Consider the following 22,847-nt stretch of genomic DNA (forward strand, 5'->3'; position numbering starts at 1 on the left):
AAGGTCACTTATATTATCTTTTATCCTTTGGCTTTCAAATTTCTGATATAATTCTTGCATTTTATTTGGAGAGCTGTTTGTCTTATGCGTCAAAGTAGAGGTCATAATTATTTGTGTTAATAGAAAGGGGAAACAAATTTTTTTTCTTTTTTTTGAGACGAAATCTTGCTCTGTCGCCCAGGCTGGAGTGCAGTGGCGTGATCTTGGCTCACTGCAACTTCTGCCTCTAGGGTTCAAGCGATTCTCCTGCCTCAGCCTCCTGAGTAGCTGGGATTACAGGTGCCCACCACCATGCCCGACTAATTTTTTTTTGTATTTTTAGAAGAGACAGAGTTTCAACATATTAGCCAAGATAGTCTCGAACTCCTGACCTCGTGATCCGCCCTCCTTGGCCTCCCAAAGTGCTGGGATTACAGGCCATAGCACCCGGCCAGAAACAGAAATTTTACAGTTATATTTAAGTCCACGGAACTCTCATTTTCCAGAGATACCCATTTAACTTTATTCAATAATTGTAACTGAACTGACATGTTTTAATTTGTGTTAAAAACTCCATTTAAGTTACATTTTAGAAATGGAACGTTATTGCCTAACAGCTAAATGTATACTTTGGGATGCTTACTTTGTAGTTGATTTTAGTTTGTTTGGGGTTAATAACACCTTTAAAGTTTTCCCGTACCATCTCAAGTTTTCTACCTCAAAAATGTGAATGAATGGTATCCAAAATTTAACCACATGCAATGTTCATTATTTAAAGGAATCCAAGATAATATTTTTATGAATTGCATGAACCTACATTACTAAAAAAGATTAATTTATGTTTTTTTAAGTTAAGTTGTGTGATTTTCTTACAAGTGCATCCTTAATTGCTATTGTATTTACAACATTTTACTTCCAATTATGTGGTCAGTTTTAGAATAAGTGCAGTGTGGTGCTGAGAAGAATATATTCTGTTGATTTGGGGTGGAGAGTTCTGTAGATGTCTATTAGGTACACTTGGTCCAGAGCTGAGTTCAAGTCCTGAATATCCTTGCTAGTTTTCTGTCTCACAGATCTGTCTAATATTGACAGTGGGGTGTTAAAGTCTCCCACTATTATTGTGTGGGAGTCTAAGTCTCTTTGTAGGTCTCTAAGAACTTGCTTTGTGAATCTGGGTGCTCCTGTATTGGGTGCATATATATTTAGTTTAGTTAGCTCTTCTTGTTGCATTGATCCCTTTACCATTATGTAATGGCCTTCTTTGTCTTTTTTGATCTTTGTTGGTTTAAAGTCTGTTTTATCAGAGACTAGGATTGGAACCTCTGCTTTTTTTTTTTTTTTTTTTTTTTTTTTTGCTTTCCATTTGCTTGGTAAATATTCCTCCATCCCTTTATTTTGAGCCTATGTGTGTCTTTGCACATGAGATGGGTCTCCTGAATACAGCACACCGATGGGTCTGGACTCTTTACCCAATTTGCCAGTCTGTGTCTTTTAATTGGGGCATTTAGCCCATTTACATTTAAGGTTAATATTGTTATGTGTGAATTTGATCCTGTCATTATGATGCTAGCTGGTTATTTTGCCTGTTAGTTGATGCAGTTTCTTCATAGTGTCCATGATCTTTACAATTTGGTTTGTTTTTGCAGTGGCTGGTACCAGTTTTTCCTTTCCATATTTAGTGCCTCCTTCAGGAGCTCTTGTAAGGCAGGCCTGGTGGTGACAAAATCTCTCAGCATTTGCTTGTCTGCAAAGGATTTTATTTCTTCTTGTTTATGAAGCTTAGTTTGGCTGAATATAAAATTCTGGGTTGAAATTCTTTTCTTTAAGAATGTTGAATACTGGCCCCCACTTTCTTCTGGCTTAGAGGGTTTCTGCAGAGAGATCTGCTGTTAGTCTGATGGGCTTCCCTTTGTGGGTAACCCAACCTTTCTCTCTGGCTGCCCTTAACATTTTTTCCTTCATTTCAGCCTTGGCGAATCTGATGATTATGTGTCTTGGGGTTGCTCTTCTTGAGGAGTACTTTTGCAGTGTTCTCTGCGTTACCTGGATTTGAATGTTGGCCTGTCCTGTTAGGTTGGGGAAGTTCTTCTGGATAATATCCTGAAGAGTGATTTCCAACTTGGTTCCATTCTCCCCATCACTTTCAGGTACACCAGTCAAACTTAGGTTTGGTCTTTTTACATAGTCCCATATTTCTTGGAGGCTTTTGTTCATTCCTTTTCATTCTTTTTTCTCTAATCTTGTCTTCACACTTTATTTCATTAAGTTGATCTTCTGTCTCTGATATCCTTTCTTCCACTTGATCAATTTGGCTATTGATACTTGTGTATGCTTCACGAAGTTCTTGTGCTGTGTTATTCAGCTCCATCAGGTCATTTATGTTCTTCTCTAAACTGGTTTTTCTAATTCAATTCCTCTAACCTTTTTTCAAGGTTCTTAGCTTCCTTGCATTGGGTTAGAACATGCTCCTTTAGCTCAAAGGAGTGTGTTATTACCCACCTTCTGAAGCCTACTTCTGTCAATTCATCAAACTCATTCTCTGTCCAGTTGTGTTCCCTTGCTAGTCAGGAGTTATGATCCTTTGGAGGAGAAGAGGCGTTCCAGTTTTTGGAATTTTCAGCCTTTTTGTACTGGTTTTTCCTCATCTTCATGGATTTATCTACCTTTGGTCTTTGATGTCAGTGACCTTCAAATGGGGTTTTTGCATAGATGTCCTTTTTGTTGATGTTGATGCTATTTCTTTCTGTTTGTTAGTTTTTCTTCTAACAGTCAGGCCTCTCTGCTGCAGGTCTGCTGGAGTTTGCTGGAGGTCCACCCCAGACCCTGTTTGCCTGGGTATCACCAGTGGAGGCTGCAGAACAGCAAAGATTGCTGCCTGTTCCTTCCTCTGGAAGCTTCATCCCAGAGAACCACCCACTAGATGCCAGCTGGAGCTCTCCTGGGGTCTATCGACCCCTATTGGGAGGCGTCTTCCTGTTTGGCCATCTTCAGAAGCATTTTTTACTGTACAACTTTATGGCATTAAGTACATTCACAATATTATCACATTCACTCTTATATTCTGATTTTTTCCTGTCGTTTTAAAAATTTTATTTTATTTTAAATTTCAGGATACATGTGCCGGACATGCAGGTTTGTTATGTAGGTAAACGTGTGCCATGGTTGGTTTGCTACATACACCTATCAGCTTATCACCTAGGTATTAAGCTCCACATGAATTAGCTATTGATTTTGATGCTCTCCCTCCCCCTGCTCCCCTGATAGGCCCCAGTGTATAGTGTTCTCCTCCCTGTGTCCATGTGTTCTTATTGTTCAGCTCCCACTTATAAGTGAGAACATGCGGTATTTGGTTATCTGTTCCTGTGTCAGTTTGCTGAGGATAATGACTTCCAGCTCTATCCATGTCCCTGCAAAGGACATAATCTCACTCCTTTTAATGGCTGCATAGTATTGCATGGTGTGTATTTTCATTACCAGTTAATCATTGATGGGCACTTAGGTTGATTCTATGTCATTGCTATTGTGAATAGTGCTGCAGTGAAAATACACATGCATGTATCTTTTTTTTTTTTTTTTGAGACAGAGTCTCGCCTTGTTGCCCAGGCTGGAGTGCAGTGGTGTGATCTTGGCTCACTGCAAGCTCCGCCTCCTAGGTTCACACCATTCTCCTGCCTCAGCCTCCCGAATAGCTGGGACTACAGGCGCCTGCCACCACGCTCAGCTAATTTTTTTGTATTTTTAGTAGAGATGGGGTTTCACCATGTTAGCCAGGATGGTCTTGATCTCCTGACCTCGTGATCTGCCCGCCTCGGCCTCCCAAAGTGCTGGGACTACAGTTGTGAGCCACTGCGTCCAGCCACGTGCATGTATCTTTATAATAGAATGATTTATATTCCTTTGGGTACCCAGTAATGGGATTGCTGGGTCAAATGATATTTCTGGTTCTGGGTCTTAATTGCCACATTGTCTTTCACAATGGTCGAACTAATTTACATTCCAACCAACAGTGTAAAAGTGTTCCTATTTCTCCACAGCCTTACCAGCATTTGTTGTTTATTGACTTTTTAATACTCACCATTCTGACTGGCTTGAGATGGTATCTCATTGTGGTTTTGATCTGTGCTTTTCTAATGATCAGTGATGTTGAACTTTTTTTTCATATGTTTGTTGGCTGCATAAATGTCTTCTTTTGAAAAATGTCTGTTCGTTTCCTTTGCCCACTTTTTAATGAGGTTGTTTGTCAATTTGTTTATGTTCCTTGTGGATGCTGGATATTAGACCTTTGTCGGATGGATAGATTGCAAAAATTTTCTCCCATTCTGTAGGTTGTCTCTTCACATTGATGATACTTTTCCTGTGCAGAAGTCCTTTAGTTTAATTAGATCCCATTTGTCTATTTTTGTTTTTGTTGCAATTGCTTTTGACGTTTTCGTCATGAAATCTTTGCCCATGTCTATGTCCTGAATGGTATTGCCTAGATTTCTTCTATGGTTTTTATAGTTTGGGGTTTTACATTTAAGTCTTTAATCCATCTTGAGTTAATTTTTCTATAAGGTGTAAAGAATGGGGTCCAGTTTCAATTTTCTGCATATGGCTAGCCAGTTTTCCCAGCACAATTCATGGAATAGGGAATCCTTTTCCCATTGCTAGTTTTTAATCAGGTTTGTGGAAGATCAGATGGTTGTAGATGTGCAGTCTTGTTTCTGAGTTCTCTATTCTGTTCCATTGGTCTATGTGTCCATTTTTGTATGAGTACCATGCTGTTTTGGTTACTGTAGCCTGGTAGTATAGTTTGAAGTCAGGTAGCGTGATTTCTACAGCTTGTTTGTTTGTTTGCTTGTTATGTTTTGTTTTTGTTTTTGTTTTTTATTAGGATCATCTTGGCTATATTGGCTTTTTTTTTTGGTTCCATATGAATTTTAAAGTGGTTTCTTCCAATTCTGTGAAGAATGACAATGGTAGTTTAATGGGAATAGCATTGAATCTATAAATTACTTTACTCAGTATGGTCATGTTCAGGATATTGCTTCTTCCTATCCATAAGCATGAAATATTTTTCCGTTTGTTTGTGTCCTCTTTGATTTCCTTGAGCAGTGGTTTGTAGTTCTCTTTGAAGAGGTCCCTTGTTAGTTGTATTCCTAGGTATTTTATTCTCTTTGTAGAAATTGTGAACGGGAGTTCATTCGTGATCTGGCTCTCTGCTTCTCTATTGTTGGTGAATGCGAATGCTTGTGATATTTGCACATTGATTTTGTATCCTGAGACTTTGCTGAAGTTGCTTTTCAGCTTACAAAGTTTTTGGACTGAGACAATGGCATTTTCTAGATACAGGATTATGTCATCTGCAGACAGAGACAGTTTGACTTCTTCTCTTCCTATTCGAATACCATTTGTTTCTTTCTTTTGCATTCATTGCTTTCTATTGCCCTGACCAGAACTTCCAATACGATATTGAATAGGAATGTTGAGAGAGGGCATCCTTTTCTTGTGCTGGTGTTCAAGGGGAATGCTTTCAGCTTTTGCCCATTCAGTATGATATTGGCTGTGGGTTTATAATAAATGGCTCTTATTATTTTAAGGTATGCTCCATTAGTACCTAGTTTATTGAGAGTTTTTAACATAAATGTTGAATTTTATTAAAGGTCTTTTCTGTATCTATTGAGATAATAATGTGGCTTTTGTCTTTAGTTCTGTTTATGTAATGAATTATGTTTACATGTATTCATTTGCATATGTTGAACCTGTCTTGCATCCCAGGGATGAAACTGACTTGTTTGTGGTGGATAAGCTTTTTGTTGTGCTGCTGGATTCGGTTTGCCAGTATTTTCTTGAGGATTTTGGCATTGCTGTTTATCAGGGATATTTGCCTGAAGTTTTTGTTGTTGTTGTTGTATCTCTGCCAAGTTTTGATATCAGGATGATACTGCCTCATAGAATGAGTTAGGGAGGAGTCCCTCCTTTTCAATTTTTTAGAATAGTTTCCATAGAAATGGTACCAGCTCTTTTTTGTGCCTCTGGTAGAATTCAGCTGTTAATCCGTTTGGTTCTGGGCTTCTTTTTGTTGGTAGGCTACTTATTTCCGCCTCAATTTCAGAACTTGTTATTGTTCTATTCAGGAGTTTTATTTCTTCCTGGTTTAGTCTTGGGACAGTGTATGTCTCCAGGAATTTATCCGTTTCTTCTGAATTTTCTAGTTTATTTGCATAGATGTGTTTATAGTATTCTCTGACGGTTGCTTGTTTTCCTGTTGGCTCAGTGGTGACATCCCCTTTATGTTTTTTATTGTGCTTATTTGAGTCTTCTCTCTTTTCTTCTTTATTAATCTAGCTAGTGGTCTATTTTATTAATTTTTTCAAAACACCAGCTCCTGGATTGAATAATTTTTTAAAGGACTTTTTGTTTCCCTATCTCTTTCAGTTCTGCTCTGATCTTGGTTATTTCTTGCCTTCTGCTAGCTTTGAGGTTTGTTTGCTCTTGGTTCTCTAGTTCTTTTAATTGTGATGCTAGGGTGTCTATTTGAGATCTTTCTACCTTTCTGATGTGGGCATTTAGTTCTATAAATTTCCCTCTTAACACTGTTTTAGCTGTGTCCCAGAGATTCTAGTATACTGTCTCTTTGTTCTCACTGGTTTCAAAGAACTTCTTGATTTCTGCCTTAATTTCATTATTTACTCCGGAGTCATTCAGGAGCAGGTTGTTTGATTTCTATGTAGTTATGTGATTTTGAGTGAGTTTCTTATGTGAGTTCTAATTTGATTGTGCTGCAGTCTGAGAGACTGTTTGTTATGATTTCAGTTCTTTTGAATTTGCTAAGGAGTGTTTTAGTTTCAATTATTTTTATCAATTTCACAATAAGTGCCATGTGGTGCCAAGAAGAATATATATTCTGTTGCTCTTGGGTGGAGAGTTCTGTAGATATCTATCAGGTTCACTTGTTTCAGAGCTGAGTTAAAGTCCTGAATATTCTTGTTAATTTTCTGTCTTGATGATCTGTCTAATACTGACATTGAGGTATTAAAGTCTCCCACTATTATTGTGTGAGAGTCTCCTTGTAGGCCTCTTAATATGAATCTGGATTCTCCTGTATTGGGTACATATATATTTAGGATAGTTAGCTCCTCTTGTTGAATTGATCCTTTAACCATTATGTAATGCCCTGCTTTGTCTTTTTTTGATCTTGTTGGTTTAAAGTCTGTTACGTGAGAAACTAGGATTGCAACTGCTGCTTTTCTGTTTTTTATTCGCTTTGTAAATTTTTCTCCATTTCTTTATTATGAGCCTGTGTGTGTCTTTGCATGAGATCTATCTCTTGAATACAGCACACTGATGGGTCTTGACACTTCATCTAGGTTGCCATTCTGTGTCTTTTAATTGGGGCATTTAGCCCATTTACATTTAAAGTTAATATTGTTATGTGTGAATTTGATTCTAGCTGGTAATTTTGCAGACTTGTTGATGTTATTGCTTCATAGTGTCATTGGTCCTTGTGCTTCAGTGTGTTTTTACAGTGGCTGCTACTGGTTTTTCCTTTCCATACTTAGTGCTTCCTTCAGGAGCTCTTGCAAGGCAAACCTGGTGGTGACAAATTCCCTCAGCATTTGCTTGTATGAAAAAGATTTTATTTATTCTTCACTTATGAAGCTTAGTTTGGCCAGATACGAAATTCTGGGTTGGAGATTTTTTTTCTTTAAGAATGTTGAATATTGGCCCCCCAATCTTTTTTTTTTTTTTTTTGAGATGGAGTCTTGCTCTGTTGCTAGGCTAGAGTGCAGTGGCATCATCTCAGCTCACTGCAACCTGCGCCTCCTGGGTTCAAGCGATTCTCCTGCCTCAGCCTCACGAGTAGCTGGGACTACAGGCGTGCACCATCATGCCCAGCTAATTTTTTGTATTTTAGTAGAGACGGGGTTTCACCATGTTGGCCAGGATGGTCTCGATCTCCTGACCTCGTGATCTGCCCGCCTTGGCCTCCCAAAGTGCTGGGATTACAGGCTTGAGCAGTTGCGCCTGGCCGGACCCCAGTCCCTTCTGGCTTGTCGGTTTCTGCTGAGAGATCTGCTGTTAGTGTGATGGGCTTCCCTTTGTAATTGACCTGGCCTTTCTCTCTGGCTGCTCTTAACGTTTTTTTCTTTATTTCAACTTTGGAGAATCTGATGATTATGTGTTTTGGGGTTGATCTTCTCATGGAGTATCTTACTGGGGTTCTTTGGATTTCCTGAATTTGAGTGTTGGCCTCATTTGCTAGGTTGGGGAAATTCTCCTGGATGATATCCTGAAGTATGTTTTACAACTTGGTTCCATTCTCCCTGTCTCTTTCAGGTATTCCAATCAGTTGTAGGTTTGGTCTTTTTACATAATCCCATAGTTCTCAGAGATCTTGTTTGTTCCTTATCGTTCTTTTTTCTCTAATCTTGTCTGCCTGTCCTATTTCAGCAAGATAGTCTTCAAGTTCTCAAATTCTTTCCTCTGCTTGGTCTATTCTATTCCATTATTGATAGTTGTGGTTGCGTTGTGGAGTTCTCATGTTGTGTTTTTCAGCTCCATCAGGTTATTTACGTTCCTCTCCAAACTGGTTATTCTGGTTAGCAGCTCCTGTAATGTTTTATCATGGTTCTTAGCATTTTTGCATTAGGTAAGAACATGCTCTTTTAGCTCAGTGAAGTTCATTATTAACCACTTTCGGAAGCTTACTTCTGTCAATTCATCCATCTCAACCTCTACCCAGTTCTGTGCCCTTGTTGGAGAGGTGTTGCAATCTTTTGGAGGAGAAGAAGCATTCTGGCTTTTTGAATTTTTAACATTTTTTTTGTTGATTCTTTTTCATCTTCATGGGTTTATCTAGCTTTGATCTTTGTGGCTGCTGACCTTCAGATGGAGTTTTTTGGGGGATTTTTTTGTTGATGCTATTGTTGTTGTTGCTGTTTCCTTTTAACAGTCAGGCCCCTCTTCCATAGGGCTGCTGTGGTTTGCTGGGGATCCACTCCAGACCTATTCACCTGGGTCTCTCTCACACCTGGAGGTGTCACCAGTGGAGACTGCAGAACAACAAAGATAACTACTTGCCCCTTCCTCTGGTATCTCTGGCCCAGAGATGAACCTACCTGATGTCAGTGGGAATGCTCTTGTATCAGGTGTCTGGCAACCCCTGTTGGGGGTCTCACCCAGTCAAGAGGCATGGGACCAGGGACCTGCTTAAGGAAGCACTCTGGCTGCCGCTTGTTGGAGGGGCTGCACTACACTGGGGAGACTTCCACTCATCTGTACTGCCCAGATTCTTCAGAGCCAGCAGGGGGAAATACTAAGTCTGCTGATCCATGGAGATCATGGCTGCCTCTACCTCCAGGGGCTCAGTCCCAGGGAGATCAGAATTCCATCTCTAAACCCCTGGCTGGAGTTGCTAAAATTCCTGCAGGGAGGCCCCACTCAGTAAGGAAGGATGGGTCAGGGTCTGGCCTAAAGAGGCAGTCTGGCCACAATCTGCCACAGCTGCGGTGCTGCGCTGTGGGGAATTCCTCCTGGGTCCAAACTACCCGATCTCCCCAGCACCAGCAGGGGAAAATGGCAGACTGGAGCTGCAGTGATGGCAGTCACCCCTCCCCCGAGGAAGCTCAGTCATCTTAAGTAGCAGGCAGCTGTAGTGATAATGACCACCCGTTCCCCAGGACACTGGGTAGTTTCTAGCAGTCTCCAGCTAAGTGGCCTCTGAGCATCTGCACAGCTCTGTGTTTGGAATCCAAGGCCCCAGTGACGTGGGCTCACAGGAAGGATCTCCTGATCCACAGGTTACACAGATCTGTGGAAAAAGTGTGGTTTCCCGGGCAGGGTATCATGATCACTAACCGTCTCCCTTGGCTGTGGGTGGAAGATCCCCTTGCCCCATGTGGCTCCCAGGTGCACTGTTGCACCACCTTGCTTTTTCTCACTCTCCATGGGTCATGCCAGCTGCCTAGTCAGTCCCAATGAGACAACCTGGATACCTCAGTTGCTGGTGCAGGATTCACTTGCTGTTTTCATTCTTCCTGGGAGCCTCCAACTACAGCTGTTTCTAGTCAGCCATCTTGGCCCCTCCCACTGTATTCTGATTCTTAAGAATTAAGCCTGGATTACAATCTAGAGTCACAATTTGCCATAATTTGTCACAATTTGACAGCCTCTCTATCCCTTCACCACCTATTTTGCCAAAACAACTCGTCATTCCAGGGTGCCTTCTATTGGGTTTGTTCATGTTTGTCCGTCTGCCTCTTTTGGTGGTGAAGAGGCATATGAAATCACTCCAGCAGGCTACTGTCATGCATGAGTGAAATGCAGCTGAAGATCACCCATGGGAAGTGCATGGGAGAGTGAGAATACATCATGAATCCTCAAGATGAATGATAAAAACATGCATCCAGAACACAGTGTTGCAGTAGGGAGTATGTTAAACCCAAAACCAATGGTGTATGGTTCAAAACTAAGCCCTGCTAGATCTGGGTCTCTATCACTCCACTCCTATGTTTGACACCACGAAAGTCAATTTAGTATCCCCCTTTCACTGAGCCACCTCAGGAAGACATAGAGTAAGATGTTAACCTCCACAGTAATGGTTCTCAAAGGGCTTAGTGGCATTTCCTGAGTTAGGAAAAGTAGGGGAGTGATATTTTGCCCCAGACAGATGGAGTTTCTTATGCACACACTCCTCTCCTGTTCTCTGCAGTGTGAAAGCCTCAGCCTATTGGAGGGATTGTGAAATGAAGTTTTTAAGCCCTAGACTATACATGTCATCAGCTCTGACAAGATGAGAGTTTTCTGCATTTGAATAAAGCAACAGAATGGGATGCATTTGAACAGATTTGCTGAAGCAAATCAATTTGGGAGCCTAGGCTAGGAGTTTTCTCTTGCTTGGTGAGCTAGGCCCCATTCCACAGAAAATCTTTCAGAGGAGAAGCATAATTTAATATTTTGGGCAAATGATCACAATGGCAAGGTTATGTGGGGAAGAGATGAGACTTGTTCTGGAAGTACCTTCTCACATTCCTCTTCCTTATGGGTCTTTCCCCCATGACTCTGGCCTGAGAGGGGGACAGGGAAGGGGTGATGGTGGGAGAACCTCTGCTTTGGTCATTTGGGGATATACACCCTTTCTCCATGAGAAAGCTTAATTTATTCTAAGAAAATTCTGTGACTTCTAAGGCCCCAGTACTTTTGTTCTACTTTAGTATAGATGCACCATAGTATATTCAATTGTTATTCTGTTTTTAAACATTTTTAGGGTTGCCAATTATTTTGTCATACACCTATTGCTGCAAGAAGTATCTTGGTTTATGTATTTTTATGTACTAGTGTTTGTAATTATTTATTTTTAATTTTATAAAATTGTGGTGAAATACACATAAAATGCACTGTCTTCAATTACAATGTTATGCAACCATAACTGCCGTCTGCATGCCTCTTTTCATCTTGTAAAACCAAAAAATTGTAAGCATTGAATAACAACGCCCCATTCTTCCAGCTCTCCTCCTTGCCCCCATGCACTGCCTGGCAACCACTATTTTTCTTTCTGTCTCTATCATTTTGACTTCTCTAAGAATTTCACAGAGTTTTTCCTGTGGTTTAAAAAAATAACAAAGACAAAAAATCCCATAAAGTTTTCCATGTGTTAAAAAATGATTCTATGACTCTTTTTAAAACGTGGCAAGGAAGACTTTATTCAGAGCCATTTTGATAGGTACAGGGATCACTCTGTGTGAGTCTTGCAATGGGGAAGAGAGATTGGGCTCTCTCCAAATTCAGCATGGGCAGTTGGAAATTGATAGCTGCCATTAAGGAGTGGGGGCTGGGTACAGTGGATGGAGAATGACAAAGAGTAAACATCAGTAGTGAAGGGGAGGCAGACTCTTGGACCCTGCCACACCGGATGAATGAATAATGCTTGTCCCCAAAATAGGGCCCAGTTTGTGGAGTAAAGTAGGTCCATCGTGGTGATGTGAATTGTGCTTATGTGTAATTCAGGAACCTAAGGAAAGCTCTGAGGCCCTAGACCATGCATGTGGTCTTGGGCCAAAAGCAATGTTAGCTTTCTATCTAGCCATGGGGTCACTAAGGCTAGGCTACGAAGCGTATGGCCAAGTAAGCCAAAAAATACCCCATCTCTCTTGTTCTTAGAGGCTCAGAGAGGTAGTGACCAAATAGGACTTGAAATAAAAGAACTACCATGTCCCATAGGCTTTTGGCTTTCCTATTTGACGTGAAACAGCCAGTCAATTCTCTCTGCTCTCCTAGGGCAAGAGGAGGATTTCTCTCACATGGCAAAGGATGAAAAATGACCTTCATACCTGAAGTCAAATAAACAGCTGCATCTTTTACACGACTGAGAAAACAACACTCAGTGAGATCTCAGTGTTTTGAAGTCACTGATCTCAAGAAACGATACAGCATAATCGGTCAGTCTAAAGTGTTTCACCCATACATGGCACACAAGCAAAGATAAAATGACAAATAAATATATATACACACACATAAATGCCTATATTTTTGTGTATGAAGAAATAGGTACCATATATGAATATATGCATCAACACATAAATGAATAAAATTAAAAGAGGTATTTATACACACACTGATGTAGAGTTGTCTGCCAGTTGGTGGTGGTATTTCTGCATACAAGAGAAATAAAAACATTTTTTCATAAATATATATTTAAAAATAAACAGATATTACCTGTAATTGCAGATGTATACATAATAAATGTATATGTGTATATAAAATATAAGTATAAAATACACATAGTGCAGAAAAATACACAAACACACTGAAATGCACACAGATGCACTTACATCTAAACTAGATGCCATAGATTGTCTCATCACCTACTGGCAATAAAAGAAGCCAAAAAGGCCACAGAAGTCTTTCCATGCAGGTTTCATGTGACCCTACACTAATGGCAAACACCAGGCCAGAGGATTAAACCAGATCCAGCCCAAGCAGCATCACCTAACAGTGGGAAAACTGTCCACTTCTAGACAACCTCTTGATCAGGATAGGTGCCCTTCTTTGGAACACCTGAGGTGGGTGCATACAATGGTATCCCAGTATGACTCTTCACTCTGTGAGGGGAAAGCTTTTCACAGAAGAGTTGGAAAGGCTAGGTCGAGACCTGAGGATGTGCTGGGATAAGATGGTATCAGGCCAGAGCAACACCAGGCCAGGGTTGAACTGCAATGCGAGACACTGAGAGCTTTTCGGAGCCAGGAAAATGGCCCCAGAAGCCAAAGGCTACACAGTCTTGAGTAATTCTATTCTGGCTGTTTCCAGCTGATTCTAGAGAACGCTACAGGGCAGTACTAAAGAATCTCTGAATTAGAGACAACTGAAAAGCCAGGTATCTGAGGCCTCCTCCACAAGTTTGAGAAGCATGAAATACAGATGTCTGGCTTGACAAACACTTCTGGATGCCAAAGTAGGTGTTAGAAAAAGGAAACTAGGTTAGAGGCAGACTGTTGGACCCTGCCACCCCAGGTGAATGAATGATGCCTGTGCTCAAACTAGAGTAGGTGAGATGAGTCCTGATGGCAGATAAGAACTGCGCATGCACAAGCCAGAAAGCTACAGAGGGCCTGGAGTTTCTAAGCCAGGCATGTAGCCCTGGTCCAGAAGCACTGCTCGGTGTCCAGCCAACCTTTGGGTCACCAAGGGTATTCTGAGAAGTGTATGGCCATGCAAGCCAAAAAACTTCTGCATCTTTTCTGTTCTTTTTTTTTTTTCAACAAACAAGTGTTTATTGAGTACTTACTATGTGCCAGGCACCATTCTAGACCCCCCAGAAAAAAAAAAAAAAAAGATAGAGGCAGCAAACACAAATTCTGAGGGAGAGGAAAGGGGCAGTTGAGTAAGACAGCTAAGGGGAACTGAGAAGCCTGAGGTGATGGGGGGCTCTGCCTTAGGCCTCCTCTTCAGCCTCCTTACTGAAATCCTCTTCCTCTTCTGTGGTAGCATCCTGGTACTGCTGATCCTCAGTGACGAGATTGTTCATGTTGCTGTCAGCCTCAGTGAACTCCATCTCGTCCATGCCCTCGCCTGTGTATCAGTGGAGGAAGGCCTTCTGGTAGAACATGGCAGTGAACTGCTCCAAGATGCACTTGAAGAGCTACTGGATGCCAGTGCTGTTTCCGATGAAGGTGACAGCCATCTTGAGGCCATGAGGTGGATGTCACAGACAGCTGTCTTGATGTTCTTGGGGATCCATTTCACAAAGTAGCTGCTGTTCTTGTTCTGCAGGTTGAGCATCTGCTCATCGACCTCCTTCATGGACATCTGACCACTGGAGACAGCAGCCGTGGAGAGGTATCAGCTGTGTCGGGCGTCACAAGCAGCCATCAGGTTTTTGGTATTGAAGACCTGCTGGGTGAGTTCGGGCACTGTGAGAGCTTGATACTACTGGCTTCCATGGCTGGTGAAAGGAGCAAAGCCAGGCATAAAGAAGTGGAGATAAGGGAAGGGAAGGGAACCGTGTTGACTGCCAACTTGGCAGAGGTCAGCACTGAGCTGGCCAGGGAAGTGGAGGCAGGTGGTGACACCACTCATGGTGGCTAAGACAAGGTAGTTCAGATCCCAGTAGGTTGTGTGGTTAGCTTCAGAGTGCAGAAGCAGATATCCTAGAGGGCCTCATTGTCAATGCAATAGGTCTCATCAGTGTTCTCTACCAAATGATGGATGGAGAGGGTGGCACTGTAGGGCTCAACCATGGTGTCAGATATCTTGTGTGAAGGTACCACACTGAAGGTATTCATGAAGCAATCAGGGTACTCTTTTTGGATCTTGCTGATAAGGAAAGTGCAGATTCCAGAGTCTGTGTCCCAGTCAAGTGAGTGGGTCAGCTGGAAGCCCTGCAGGCAGTCACAGCTCTCCGCCTCCTCCATATCACATCCAGGACCAAATAAACCAGCTCAGCCCCCTCTGTGTAGTGGCCTTTGACCCAGTTGTTGCCTGCCCCAGACTGATCAAAAACAGAGTTGTCTGGTCTAAAGATCTGGCCAAAAGGACCTGAGTGAACAGAGTCCATGGTCCCAGGTTCTAGATCCACCAGGATGGCACGAGGAACATATTTGCCACCGGTGGCTTCATTGTAGTACACGGAGATGCGGTCCAGCTGCAGGGCGCTGTCCCTGTGGTAGGTGCCGCTGGGTCGATGCCGTGTTCATCACTGATCCCCTCCCAGAACTTGGCACCGATCTGTTTGCCACAGTGACTGGCTTGGATGTGCACAATTTCCCTCATGCTTAAAATTTAATTTTTTTGCTCTCCTCAAGGTATGTGTGGAGCAAGAAAACATGTAATTTTTTTCTCTGCTAGTCACAGGCTGAAAGGATGGAATGCGCCCCAGAGGCTGGAGCAGTGAGGTGCAAACACGGTGGCAGGAAGGTTCTGAGGGTTTTTCTGTTCTTAAAATTTCAGAGAGACAGTGTCCAAATAGGACTTGAATGGAAGACTGCCTAATATTACCAGGTTCCATAGACATTTGGTTCCTTTGTTTGCCCTGAAACAGTCAGCCAACTTTCTCTGCTCCCTCCTGTAGGAGAAGTGAACTTTCCCCAAATGCCAAGGGAAGAGATGGCCCTGACACGTAAAGTCCAATGTACAGCCGCATCTTCCCACTTAGACCAGAAAAAGCCTCAGCCGGGACTCTGCATTTTGGAATCTGTAGTCTCAGAAAACAATGTAGCACAATCGATCAGTCTGGAATGTTTAAGCATACAGGGCACAAGTAAAACCATAACAGGAAATTAATATACACACACACATATATGCATACATTTTAAATGAAATAGGAAACATTTACAAATATATCATCAACATATAAATAAATATAAGTTAAAATATAAATATTTATACATACAACATTGTAGCACTGTCTGCCAGTTTGTGGTGGTACCTTTGCATGCAAGCAAGAAAAAATTCATATATATTATAAACAATAAAATGTAGATCTTATATGTAATAACACCTAAAAATATACATTTACACATACATAAATACGTATTTGTATAAATGTGCATGTAATAAACATAATGCAAACACACACACACAGATGCGCTTATATTTATACTACAGGCCATAGGGCTAGCTTTTCACCTACTGGCAGGGAAGGGAACCAAAAAGGCAACAGTAATCTTTCCCTGCAATTTCTATCTGACCCTACACCTATAGCAAGCACTAAGCCAGAGAATTTTAATCAGAGCAGCACAAATTCTGTCACCTTCCACTGGGAAAGTTGTTTGCTTTCACAGATATGTCAATCAGGATAGGTGCTTTTCCTTAGAACACCTAAGGTGGGTGTATAAAATGCTGTCCCTGTATGTCTGGGTAGAGAAAGGTCTTTCTGCAAAGAGGAAGAAAGGCTGGATCTGAGCCTTCAGGATGCCCTGGGGTCAGTGTGAGTATTGGTGAGATAAAATGGTACTGGGCTGGAAAAACAGATAGGCTAGGGTAGGACCAGCTCTTCTAATACCCTCCAATATGTCCCATGAGGTGAGACAAGATGGTATCTCCTGTGAATGGCCCCAGAATAATAGGAAAGCTAAATATTCACCTCCAATTTTTGTCTCCCTCTGAAAAAATAACATGGTTACTGGAAAACACTCTGTGTGTGGCACTGTGCAGTTTTGGGAGAGGAGCAACTTGGTCAAAGTGAAGTCATTCCTCTTACGCTTTATGTGTGGCTCCTCTCGGTCTGTAGTTCAAGAAGATGTCTCAGATTCACTCCGAAGTTCTGGCATATTTACAAAGGTATTCTAAACTGTGGAAAATTGTTAGTTGAATTTCTGTGGAAGTAAGTAGAGTGAGATAGTTTCTATTCTAACGACTTGCTGACATCACCCTCTCTGGTAACAAATATCTTTAAAGAAGCAGATTTAAACACATTATTATGTACCATACAGCTTGGTAAACACTTAAATTTACTGAATTAATACAGTTAACAACACATCTTTTAAGTAGCAGTCTTAGATTTTTCTTTCAACATATAAACACCTCACTACATACATTACGTATGTTAGATCCACTCATTAAAATAAAAGCTTTTTGCCATAGAATGTTTCTTACCCAAAATGCAATGGTAAGAAACATCTTTAAAAAAATATGCTTGGCTGGCCATGATAGGGTGGCTCACGCCTGTAATCCCAACACTTTGGGAGACTGAGGTGGGGTGGATCATCTGAGGTCAGAAATTTGAGACCAGCCTGGCCAACATGGTGAAACCCCATCTCCACTGAAAATACAAAAATTAGCGGGGTATGGTGGCGGGCACCTATAGTCCCAGCTATAGGAGGCTGAGGCAGGAGAATTGCTTGAACCCAGGAGGCAGAGGCTGCAGCTAGCCGAGATCGCAGACCACTCCAGCCTGGGTGACAGAGTGAGACTCTGTCTCAAAAAAAAAAAAGCTTACTTTACACCTATATGATAGCTTATTAAACACTTCAATTCCCCGAATTAATCCAGTTAACCACATATATTTTAAGTGACATTATCAGTTTTATCTTCTTAACATGTGCCTACAAACCTAGTGAGGTGTATGTAGTGAAATAGTAGACGTACTCTCTAACATAACACTCTTCACAAGAAAGATTTTTAAATGCATAATTTAAAAAATCTATAAATAAGCATGTTTAAGGACTTAATTACGTACTTTACAATTTGGTAAACACTTGCATTTAATTAATACTTACATTCACTGAATTAACACTATTATCAACTCATCAGTAACATTTTTAGAATCATCTTTTAAGCATGTGCTTATAAACACTTTATAGTGAGCCACATTCACTCACTGATGTAACAATTTTCAGAACAAAGCTTTTAAAATGCATGGAAAGAGGCTGGGTGCGGTGGCTCACACCTGTAATCCCAGCACTTCGGGAAGCTGGGGCGGGAAGATCACCTGAGGTCAGGAGTTCGAGACTAGCCTGGCCAATACGGTGAAACCCCGTCTCTACTAAAAGTACAAAGAAGATTAGCTAAGCCTGATGGCACCCACCTGTAGTCCCGGCTACTCAGGAGGCTGAGGCAGGAGAATCACTTGAACCTGGGGGGCAGAGGAAGTTGCAGTGAGCCAAGATTGCACCATTGCACTCCTGCCTGGGTGGCAGAGTGAGACTCCATCTCAAAAAATATATATATAAGTAAAATAAAATGCGTGGTAAGAAAAATCTTTAAAGAACCATGTTTAAACACTTTATTACATACATTCCAGTTTGGTAATACTTGCATTCACTGAATTAACATAGTCACCAACTCATTTTATCAATGACATACTTAGATCATCTTTTAGGCATGTGTCTACTAACTATTCCCTACATAGTATTACATCCACTCACTGAAATAACACTCATCATTACAAAGCTCTTAAAATGAATAACAAAAGCGTCTTTTAAAACATGTTTAAACACATTATTGCATACTTTATAATGTGGTAAGCACTTGCATTGAATGAGTTAACATAGTTACCAACTCATCTAATAAACAGCATTATTAGAATTATCTTTGATGTAAGTGTCTACAACCTCACACACATATCCATTTACTGAAAGAACATTTTTCACAACAAGGATTTTAAGAGGTATAATAAGGAACTTCTTTAAAGAAACATATTTAAACATTTGATTATATATTTGCAATTGGGTAAACACTTGAAATCACTAAATTAATACATTTACAAATTCATTTTTTCAGCAACATCTTAGAAATATCTTGTAAGTATGTGTCTACAAATACCTTACTACATATTACTCACATAACACCCTTCACAGTAAAGCTTTCAAAATTCATAAGGGCAGTGACATCACCAAAAAGGCTGAGTAGAAGCAAGCTGGTTTCCACTTCCTGACCCATAGGAAATCTTAAATGCACCAAGATTATCATCAGCAGTATCACAGAACTCAAATATGTGAATAAGATAGTTACTGAAATAATGGAGAAGTGAAAAAATCCATGCAGATATAAAAGAGTAAGACTTTTATATTTCTGACATCCTATCACAAATCTGCTGGACACCAAGTGTGCAGATAATTTTTCACCTATTAAAGCTTACTAGACAGAAAAAAAAAAAAAGATGAAGAAGAAGAAGATTAAGGAAGACAACCAGCTATCCCATCATCTTGGGATTCCAGGAAGAAGACACCCACAAGAAGTATAGCCAGTGCCTTAAGGAAGAAAAACTCCTGAGGACACCCAGAAACAAAGAGATTAGGTTGCAACTAGTATCCCCAGCCTGGGAAATTTAGCTATTTAGCCAAAGGAGATGCCAAACCACAGTGGCTGTTCAGTAACACCATGCTGTAGGAGCTATGTTTCATAGGTTCTCAGACCATAAATCCCTAGCTAGCCTTGCCACGCTTCCCTGGTATTCCCTTTAGGACCTCCCTCATCTAGCACAAGAAGTGCTCTGAATGGTTCCTAGAGCTGAGGCAAACCTGGGATTAAGGTGCCATCTAGTGCCAAAAAGGAGGTAGTGACATAGCAAAAAGGATATTCAAAGTAAATTGCAAACAATCTGTAACAAACACACCCAACAGAAAATAAAACAAGCCAGCTAGAGAAAATTCGAATGAATAACTAATCCTTTAATGCAGAGACATAGATGTACATTCATAAGAAAAATAGCAAACAAAAAAACCATAATCTTCCTGAGTGGACAAAGCAAGAAGCCACTGGCCAACACTAACTAAACAGTGATAGATGGGCTCTCTGATCAAGAATCCAAAATAGTATTTTTTTTTTTTTTTGAGACAGAGTCTTGCTCTTGTCACCCAGACTGGAGTGCAATGGCACGATCTCGGCTCACCGCAACCTCTGCCTCCCAGGTTCAAGTGATTCTCCTCCCTCAGCCTCCCGAGTAGCTGGGATTACAGGCGCCTGCCACCATACCCTGCTAACTTTTGTATTTTTTTAGTAGAGACGGGGTTTCACCATGTTAGCAAGGCTGGTCTCGAACTCCTGACCTTGTGATCTGCCCGCCTCAGCCTCCCAAAGTGCTGGGATTACAGGCGTGAGCCACTGCACCCAGCCCCAAAGTAGTATTTTTAAGAAAATTCAGTGATATACAAAATAATACAGAAAAGCAATTAAGAAATTTATCAGAGAAATTTAAGGAAAAAGATTGAAATGATTTTTTAAAAACATCAAACAGAAATCCTAAAACTAAGAAGTATATCTGCTGAACAAAAATTCATGAGAGGCTCTCAATGGCAGATGCATCAAGCAGAGAAAGAAATCAGTGAGCTTAAAGACAGGCTAATGGAAAATACACATACGAGATAAAAGAATGAAAAGTAATAAAGAATGCCTACAAGATATAGACAATCACATCGAAATAGTAAATCTAAGAATTACTGGTGTTCAAGAGGAAGCTGAGCAAAAACAAGGAATGGAAAGTTTATTCAAAGAGGCAGGGTGCAGTGGCTCATGCCTGTAATCCCAGCAATTTGGGAAGCTGAGACAGGTGGATCACTAAAGGTCAGGAGTTCCAAACCAGCCTGACCAACATGGTGAAACCTTGTCTCTACTAAAAATACAAAAATTTGCCAGGTGTGATGGTACGCAGCTGTAACCCCAGATACTTGGGAGGCTGAGGCAAAATAATTGCTTGAACTTAGGAGTCAGAGGTTGCAGTGAGCTGAGATCATGCCACTGCACTCCAGCCTGGGTGACAGAGTGAGACTCCTTCTCAGAAAAGAAAAAGGGAAAAAAAGAAAGTCTATTCAAAGGAATAATAGAAAACTTTCCAAAACTTGAGAAAGATATAAATCTCCAAGTATAAGAAGGTCAGAGATCACCAGACAGAGTAAAGCCAAATAAGATTACCCTAGGGCATAGGATAATAAAACCCTCAAAGGCCTAAGACAAATAAAATACTAAAAGCAGCAAGGGAAAATAAGTGAATAATATAAAAGAGCTCCAATCTGACTGGCAACAGACTTCTAAATGGCAACTGTCCAACCCAGGAGAAAGTGGGAGTACATGTAAAGTGCAGAAAGACTAAAATTGTCAACTGCAAATACTGTAACCAGCAAAGCTATCCTTCAAACATGAAGGGGAGATAGTCTTTCTCAGACAAACAAAATTTAAGAGAATGCATCTCATCAGACCCATCTCACAAGAAATGCCAGAGAAAATTTCTTCAATCTGAAAGAGAGAAACACAAATGTGCAAAAAAGAAAACATCTAAAGTTATAAAACTCATTGGTAAAAATAAGCCCACAGACAAACTCAAAATTTTGTAATTGTAACTGTAGTATGCAGTCTACTTATCACTTTGGTATGATGACTAAAAGACAAATCTATCAAAAACAAAAGTATCTACAGAAACCTGTTAAGAGAGAAGAAATACAAAGATACATAAAGTGACACAATGAAATTCAAAATGTGGGGAAGATGAAGTGTAGAGCTTTCTTAGTTTTTTTCTTTGTTTATATTATTTTCTTTGTGATCAAAGTCATCACTTTAAGATATTTTTGTAATCTTCATAATCACAGAGCAAAATTTTCTCATAAATACACTGAAAATAAAAAGCAACAAATTAAAACACAGTACCATAGAAAATTAACCACAAAGAAGAGACAGTGAGAAACAAAGAGAGGAGTTACAAAACAATGAAGATACAAGTCACAAAATGACAATAGTACTTATTTATCAGTACTTATTTATCAAAAGAATGAACTCATTTCTTCAACTGAAAGACATTGAGTGGATGAATGAATAAAGAAACAAGATTCATATATACACTACCTACCATGAACCAATTTCATCAATAAAGATGTATAAACTGAAAATGAAAGGATGAGAAAAAATTCCATGCGAATGGAAACCAAAAAAGAGCAGGAGTAGCAATATTTATATCATATAAAATAGACCACAAGTAAAATGTAAAAAGAGATAAAGAAGGTCACTATATAATGATAAAGGGGTCAATTTCGAACACCCCAGTGGAGAAGCTGAGGTCAACATCAGATTTGAAATATTTAAGGTGGATACAAAACTATTTCAGCAATGCAGACAATTAAGTGTGGTGTTATGGGCGATGGTGCTGTTGGTAAAACAAGTCTCCTGATATCCTACACAACAAACAAATTTCCATCAGAACACACGCTGACTGTTTTTGACAACCGTGCAGTCACAGTTATGATTGGTGGAAAACCATATACTCGGGCTTTTTGATACTGCAGGGCAAGAGGATTATGACAGATTACTACTACTGAGTTATCCACAAACATATGTATGTCTAGTCTGTTTTTCAGTGGTATCTCCATCTTCATTTGAAAATGTGAAAGAAAAGTGGGTGCCTGAGATAATTTGCCACTGTCCAAAGACTCCTTTCTTGCTTGCTGGGACCCAAACTGATCTCAGAGATGACCCCTCTACTATTGAGAAACTTGCCAAGAACAAACAGAAGCCTATCACTCCAGAGACTGCTGAAAAGCTGGTCCATGACCTGAAGGCTGTCAGGTATGTGGAGTATTCTGCACTCACACAGAAAGGCCTAAAGAATGTATTTGACGAAGCAATATTGGCTGCCCTGGAGCCTCCAGAAAGAAGAGCCGCAGGTGTGTGCTGCTATGAACATCTCTCCAGAGCCCTTTCTGCACAGCTGGTGTTGGCATCATACTAAAAGTCATGTTTAAATCAAACTAAAGATTAAAAATTAAAAATTTTTTTTGCAATAATGACAAATGTCCTGCACCAACCCACATGCACTTGTGTGAGACAAGGCCCATAGCTTCCCCCTCCGAGTACTAGTTAATTTTGAGTAATTGTGTATTGTCAGAAAAGTGATTAGTACTAGTTTTTGTTTTGTAGTTTGAAAAAAAATTTTTTGTTTGTTTAAAAGCAAGACATATAGA

The 22,847-nt window shown here is 40.5% G+C and overlaps 2 pseudogenes; one reads left to right on the plus strand and one right to left on the minus strand.

Moving 5' to 3' along the window:
• Positions 1-13,879: 13,879 nt before the first annotated feature.
• On the minus strand, positions 13,880-15,231 carry LOC100436524 (tubulin beta chain-like; annotated as a pseudogene).
• A 6,673-nt stretch (positions 15,232-21,904) lies between these two features.
• Positions 21,905-22,647, plus strand: LOC100443748 (cell division control protein 42 homolog; annotated as a pseudogene).
• The last annotated feature ends 200 nt before the right edge of the window (positions 22,648-22,847 follow it).

This window comes from Pongo abelii, chromosome 6 (genome assembly GCF_028885655.2).
Source record: "Pongo abelii isolate AG06213 chromosome 6, NHGRI_mPonAbe1-v2.0_pri, whole genome shotgun sequence".
Classification (NCBI taxonomy): domain Eukaryota; kingdom Metazoa; phylum Chordata; class Mammalia; order Primates; family Hominidae; genus Pongo; species Pongo abelii.